Below are 8,195 nucleotides of genomic sequence, written 5' to 3'. Positions count from 1 at the left end.
TTAATACCTGTAAAGCATATAGAACAGGGCCTGGTACATCGTAAGTACTTGGTAAATGTTAACCCTCATTATTACCACTGTACAGGTCTCTTGAATAGATAAAATTTTTTTAAAGTAGTGGTTGGTATAGTGGTTTTAGCAGTAGGACTGTAACTAAAATTTAGAGATTAGTTAAGGGTAACTCCAATGAACGAAATGGACTGTGAGAGAGGATCCTTACTTGAAATGTTGAATAACTGTGTTTCAGTTGTAGGTACAGGAACCACCCAACATTTCTGCCACATTTTGTATTTGTGCTAGTATTCTCCTGTCCAGGAAAGTACCCACCAAAGTTATTTCTGTTTATGACTGGTTCTGCAGTTCAACTAGCTCACTACAAACTCAGATTCCATCTAACATGGGGCTGGCCTAGTCCCATGCTTAGTGTCAACAGGCATGCATATCCAAGGGATTCCAAGAAAACCTGTTACAAAAGATCTAACAATCCTTCTTATGGGATAGATCAAGTGGTCTTACCCTCTTCCAAAACAAATCCAAATACATCTTTCATCAAAGCCAAAACTCAGATGAGAAGGTTCACTTCCTTAGTATGAATAGATTCTAATGTAATAGCATCAATAACAGGGCTGAGCATGTTCCAATACAAATATACCAACCAAAATGTGAAAAACAGACACTTATCAGCACAGGATCGGTATAATTTCTCATTATAACAGCGACTGGCGACTTCCCTGGTGGCGCAGTGATTAAGAATCCACCTGCCAATGCAGGGGACACGGGTTCGAGCCCTGGTCTGGGAAGATCCCACATGCCGCATAGCACGCACACCACAACTACCGAATCTGAACTCTAGAGCCCACCTGCCACAACTACTGAGGCCTACATGCCTAGAGCCCGTGCTCCGCAACAAGAGAAGCCACCTCAATGAGGAGCCTGCGCGCCGCAATGAAAAGTAGCCCCTCTCCCTGCAACTAGAGAAAGCCCATGTGCAGCAACGAAGACCCAATGTAACCAAAAATAAATATATGTATATATAAAAATATATAAAACAAAAAAACAGCGACTGTACATATGCAACCAAATATGGAGTCGTGCTTCCACATGGGAAAGAATGAATATGCATATGAGAATTTCTTTGAATCATTTACCCATCACTTCCTTCCTCACTTTTCCCCTTCAGATCTACGATGCTCTTTCCCGGAGCATCAGCACAGAACTTTTGGTTACAAAGATTATAGATTTTTTCCCTCCCAAACCCCCTTATCCACCACTATTTCAAGGAAGGTCATTAGATTAGTCTAAAAGGACTTCTTTTTTTACCTTTCTGTTTTTCTTTTTTCCTTCCTTTTAATAAACCTATGGATTTTAGGTGAAAACATTCAGACCTTCACCATTAAGTATCATGTTAGCCATAGGTATTTTATAAATGTTGTTCATCAAATTAAGGAAGTTCCCTTTTACTCATAGTTTGTTGGCATTTCTATCATGAAAGGGTGTTGGATTTTGTCAATTGCTTTTTCAGTGTCTAGTGAAATGATTACATAGATTTTGTCCTTTATTCTACTAATATAATGTATTTCATTAATTGACTTTTGAATGTTAAAGCAATTTTACTTGCTTGAGGTAAACTCTACTTGGTTGTGATGCATAATCTTTTCTATACTTTGCTGAGTTCTGTTTACTAATATTCTATTAAGAATTTTTATGTCTATGTTCATGAGAGATATTAGTCTGTAGTTTTCTTTTCTTGTGATGTATCTTTAGTATCAGGAAAATGCTGCTTCATAATATGGTTTGGGGAAATGTTCCCTCTTCCTCTACTTTATGAGAGAGTTCCTATAAGACTGATATTATTTCTACTGTAATGTTTGATAGAATCCAACAGGGAAGCCTTCTGGGTCTGTGATATTCTTTGTGGAAAGGTTCTTAATTAAAATTCCATTTATTTACATGATATAGATCTTCAAATTTTCTATTTCTTCTTGAGACAGTTCAGCTGGCATGAAGTAGTTTGTAGTATTCCTTTTAATTTCTGTTGGGTCTTTCTCATTTTTGATTTAGGTAATTTGTGTCTTCTCTTTTTTTACTTTGTCAATCTAACTGAAAGTTTATCAATTTCGTTGATTGTGTTAAAAAGTCTACTTTTGGTTTTACTGATTATTTTTCTATTGTATCCTTATTTTCTATTTCATTTCTTCCTTTTTTTTTTTTTTTTTACTGTGTTGGGTCTTCGTTACTGCATGCAGGCTTTCTCTAGTTGTGGTGAGTGGGGCATACTCTTCAGTGCGGTGTGCGGGATTCTCACCACGGTGGCTTCTCTTATTATGGAGTGTGGGCTCTAGGTGCGCAGGCTTCTGTAGTTGTGGCGTGTGGGCTCAGTAGTTGTGGCTTGCAGGCTCTAGAGCACAGGCTCAGTAGTTGTAGTGCATGGGCTTAGTTGCTCCGTGGCATGTGGGATCTTCCCGGACCAGGGATAGAACCTGTGTCCCCTGCACTGGCAGGCGGATTCTTAGCCACTGAGCCACCAGGGAAGTCCCTATTTCATTTATTTCTTCTCTGACTCTTTATTTTTTTAATTCCATCTATTTACTATAGATTTGATTTGCTCTTTTTCCAGCTTCTTAAGGTGAAAACTTACATTATACATTTTAGATCTTTCTTCCTTTCTAATAGCAGCATATAAAGCTACAAATTTCCCTCTAAGTATTGCCTTAGTTGTACTCCATAAATTTTGACATGTTGTGTTTTCATGTTTATTCAGTTCGATATGTTTTCTAATTTCCTTTGTGATTTCTTCTTTGACTCATGATTACTTAAAAGTGTGTTGCTTAATTTCCAAATATTGGAGAGTCTCCAAATTTCTTTCTGTTGTTGATTTATAATTTGATTCCATTGAGGTCAGAGAACATAGTTTGTATGATTTCAATAATTTTTAATCGATTGAAATTTGTCTTATATCCTAGCATATGATCTCTACTAGAGAATGTTCCATGTCTTTGAAAAAAACATGTATTCTGCTGTTTGAGTAGAGAGTCCTCTATATATCAGTAAGACCAAGTTGGTTGGTGGTTCTGTTCATATCTTCTATATCTTTACTAATTTTCTGTCTATTTGCTCTATCAATTACTTTGAGAGGAATATTGAAATCTCAAACTACAATTGTTGAATTGTCTATTTCTCCTTTCCATTCTGTCAGTTTTTGCTTTATGTATTTTGTGGCTGTTTGTAGGTGTTATCTATTTACAATTGTTAACTACTCCTGGTGTATTGAACCTTTACCATTATGAAATGTCCCTCTTGGTCTCGAGAAATACTTTTCTAAAGTATATTTTGACTGACATATCCAGTCCAGCTACCATATAGTTTCTGTTTGCATTATCACCCTTTTCCATACTTTACATTTTATTTTACCATTGAGTCTTTGAATCTAAAGTGTGTCACACCTAGACAAAGAAAGAGAAAATCTTATCCATTTTTTCTCTTTGTTCGGATATAGATATCTTTGTGTTTATCTTACTTAGGATTATTTGTGTTTCTTGGATCTATAAATATTCGTTTTTCATCAAATTAGAGTTTTTGGTCATTATTTTTTCAAATATGTTTTTCTGTACCATTTGATCTTTCTTTTTTGGGGGGGATTCCTATTATATGTTTGATGTTATCCCACAAGTCTTTGAGACTGTGTTCATTCTTCCCATCTTTTTTTTTTTTTACTCTGTTGTTTAGATTGAACAATTTCTTTTTTTAAAATTAATTAATTAATTTTTGGCTGCATTGGGTCTTCGTTGCTGTGTGTGTAGGCTTTCTCTTGTTGCAGCGAGAAAGGACTACTCTTCATTGTGGTGCGCTGGCTTCTCATTACAGTGGCTTCTCTTGTTGTGGAGCATGGGCTCTAGGAACATAGGCTTCAGTAGTTGTGGCTTGAGGGCCCCAGAGCACAGGCTCAGTAGTTGTGACACACGGGCTTAGTTGCTCTGCAGTATGTGGGGTCTTCCTGGACCAGGGCTTGAACCTGTGTCCCCTGCATTGGCAGGCAGATTCTTAACCACTGTGCCACCAGGGAAGTCCCCAGACTGAACAATTTCTATTGCTCTATTTTGAGTTCACTGATGCCTCCTTCTGACATCTCAGATCTGCTGTTGAGCCAATTTAGCAATTAAAAAAATTTTAGTGTGGCATTTTTCAACTCTAGAATCTCATTTTTAAAAATAGTCTATATTTCTCCATTGGTATCCTCAATTTGTTAAGGATATATATTTTATATATATACATATAATATTGTCACAATATTTTAAAAAATTATTTGAACTTATTTATAATAATATCTTTGAAGTCTTTTTATGATAAATCCAACATCTGAGCTCACTAAAAGTCAGTTTCTGCTGATTACTGGGGTTTTTTTTGTTTTTTTTTTCGGTACGTGGGCCTCTCACTGTTGTGGCCTCTCCTGTTGCGGAGCACAGGCTCTGGATGCGCAGGCTCAGCGGCCATGGCTCACAGGCCTAGCCGCTCCGTGGCATGTGGGATCTTCCCAGACCGGGTCACGAACCCGTGTCCCCTGCATCGGCAGGCAGACTCTCAACCACTGCACCACCAGGGAAGCCCTGCTCATTACTTTTTTACTTTCCTGCTTCTTTGCATATCTCATTTCCCTTTTTTTTTTTTTTTTTTGTAAAACTAGACATTTTAGCTAATATGTTGTAACAACTATGGATTTTGAGATTTGTCGGGGGGTGGGTATCTCTCCTGGACTTGAACTGCAGATTTCTTCTTCCCCGCAGTATGCAGCTGTTGATATGTCTGCTGACATTTTCATTGCAATTTTTATTTCTTTCAGCCTAACCTCCTAAGGTTTACTTTTGTATTTTCATGACTTAGTAGTCAGCCAGTGATTTGGACAAAGTTGTTTCCAGATACCCCAAGCCTATAAGGCTTCCGCACTCTGCTGATCCATTTGTGTGGTGATTGGGTAGGGCATTCAAAGCTTAGCCAATTGTCAAGTGTCCCTTGGCTTTTGCTTTCCACTGAGCTCTCTTGTGTCTCCTTTGTGTGTATGTAGAGTTTCACAGTCATCCAGAGATGTGTGAAGAATTTATTTAGCAGATATGAGATGAGTAATTCTTCAGTGGTGTCACATGCAGATGCAGAAAGAAGTAAAAATCATAAAGGCATAAGGCATTGATGGACTCATAAAGAAGCATGCTTGGGAGAGTAAAAGATGAAAACATTGCTAGTTAATATAACTGAAAAGGGACCACCATGAAGTCACTTAATCAACTGGTAAGGAGATGGTTTGTGCATATCTCTTAAAGTGTTAGGCTTAGCTTAGCATATTATGACCTAGTGGGTCCTATACATAGAGTTTAATTTTTTATGTGGTATAAAATGTCCTTCAAGATCTGGCCCAATGTCTTCTTATCAGCCTCATTTTTCATGTCCCATCATTTTCACTTCTGCATGCAGTCCCACACATCATTTCATATGCCTCAATTACTTCATATGTCTCTGTTTGTCTCATCATTTAAGACCCAGAGAAAATATTATAAATTTTTGATACCATTTCTGATTTCTGAAAGCCAAGTATACTCTTCCCTGTGTGTTACAAACAAGAGGGAAGGAAAGAATGTTCAATAAATGATGGGGTTTTGGCTTGCTCTGGTACAGAGTAAGATTCAACTTATATCCTCATCTCCTTTCATACACCAAAATAAATATCTGATAGACATTTTTTAAGTGAAATATAAAAAAAGATAAGGGGGATTTTGGTTAAATATGATAGACTGAACAAAAGAAAGGACTTCTGACTTTTCTCTTCAAAACTCACTAAAATCACCTAAGTTCCTACTTAGGTAAGAAGGTAAGTGAAATAGTCTCAGCCTTTGGAGCCTTTGAGTTCCAGAAAGATTCAAGCATCTAGTCTTCAGCAACCTTTGAAGACAGGGTACAGGGTTGGCCTGAAAACAGAAGGATTGGTTGAAAGGAGCAGTTAGTACACCCAGTTCTCCTCCTCTATTCTATGACCCCTCCCTCGCTTGTGCAGAAAACTGGAGCAAAATTCATTCTCTGGAGAAACTGAACCAGAGAGGCTTTGAACTCTGGAAAATGAGGCATAGATGAAAGTGGGGGTGAGCCACCAACATATTGGAAAGGGCAGGTTTTGGAGGTGTCAAATTAAAGTCTTAATAATAATTAGTCCTCTGTCTATAGACCAGCTATTCACCTATCTATTCTGGAAATGGTGAACCACTTCTGCAGACGAGCTCTGGTCCAGACCCTCTGGCAAGCTTACACACCATGGACAGGCCGTGTCTTTCTGTGGTAGCCATGCTCTCTTTGAAGAGGTCTCATGTCTCTGCTCAATCTCTTGTTTCTACATTGTTCACTCTTTCTTAGACTACAGCTTCTTTTTTGTACTTGCTACTTATGGATATTTGAGTCATCTTTACCCTTTTTAATAGTTAACTACCTTTTATTAGTTAACAATTCTTTATTTTAAGTTTCCCTTGCTCTAATTACTGGCATGGTTTCTGTCTCCTAACTGAACTCTGACTGCTATAGAATTCGTATCTGGGGTGGTCCCAGGAGACAGACCCGAAAAGATGAATTTGGGGATTGAGTAATGTGTTGGGCTTCTTGCCAATGGGAAACAAGATGCTAGTAACCCATGGAATGCAGCAACATTACAATTAACTTATCACCTATGGTTAATTAAGTGCCAGTGAAATAAGTGTCGTGGGAGTCCACGCAGCTGTATTTGACTATTATAGACTCTTCTGAGTGCATTGTAGTGCTTACAGAATGAAAATGAAAATCTCAGGTTCTATAACACTTAGTTAAAATCATGATCTTAGAACAACAGAACTATGACATCTTTAAAAGAAGCTCAGTTCTTGTCGCTACAGAGCTGATGTTGAAAATCAAACATAAAACTTAATAATGTGGGTTGCAGAATTATAACATTGGTTAAATTTACAGCCTCACTAAGTAACTCATGTGAAAATTAGGGCATTGATTGGGACATTATGGCACCCTGAAACTTGATATGAGAACATCTAGTTAAACTCATGTTCTCTCATGTTCTAAGAACATGAGTTAAACTCATGTTCTTAGATTCTCTTAGATGTGAGAATCTAAGCCTCCCTTAACCCCAGTCATAGCTTTCTATCTTATGTCTGAGATTACTAGTCTTCCTGTGATAGTCTTACTTCAGACATATGCTTTACAAGGGGATATTCTTTCTTCTCAATACCCACCACAATCACTTTCTGTTTTCATTATACCTGTAACTATGGTCAAATTTCATCATATTTCGAAGGGCCAAAACATTTATGGGAGATAACAGATTGCACACCAAACCAATTGCAAGATTTTATGAATATGTTTCAGCAGAAACTGGGGAATGTGTGTGGAAATGGATTCTAAAGGTGTTAGACTAAAGAGGGAAGATATAAAAATAGGCTAATTAAATTAATGTGGATGCACTTACTGGAGATTTCAGATTTAATATGTTAATTCATGCAGCTGTAGTTGCCTCTAGTAACTTACCTGATGGATTTACTGAAACCTGGACTGATTGGTGACAATGAGATTGAGATGCCAGAGCTTCCCTGCATGATGTGCAGAAGGGAACCCAAAGGTTTAAGGAGATAGGAAGGTTGGAGTGGATTTATTATGTGTGACCAGCACACCTACCATTAAACTACAGTCCCTTCTAAGTCTTGGCACACTTCCAGTGGTACCTGTCCCCCAGTTTGAAGTCCCTGATGTAGAGATTATTTCAAGACACTGGCTCTAAAGGGAAAAACTAAAATAGTAACTCTAGAGGGATGCAAAGTCAAGAGAGTTCATTTTATTTGTTTGTTTTTTTAACCAACATTCTTAAATACATTAAAGAGGCAGGTAGAGGAGACAACAGGGAGAGAAAATGAAAATCCAGGCAAGAGGTTATATAAATACATCATAGCACATGTCAAAAAAATATAGTCCTGAGGATCATATTTGAACATGGCAAGATTATAACTCCAGGAATTAATCTGTTGCTTTCTGGTTTTCCTCCCTTCCTTTCCATACTCTCATTGGTATTGGAGGACACTTTATTTTTCTTCCCCAGAGCACTATGATAGCTATGAGTTACCCACTTAGTGAGGCGAAACAAAAGGTCAAAGAAGGAAGCTGTGGAAGCTTTATTTTCTAGG

This window comes from Delphinus delphis, chromosome 8 (assembly GCF_949987515.2).
Source record: "Delphinus delphis chromosome 8, mDelDel1.2, whole genome shotgun sequence".
Lineage (NCBI taxonomy): Eukaryota > Metazoa > Chordata > Mammalia > Artiodactyla > Delphinidae > Delphinus > Delphinus delphis.
The sequence above is the reverse complement of the archived record's forward strand: the minus strand, read 5'-3'. Positions refer to the sequence as shown.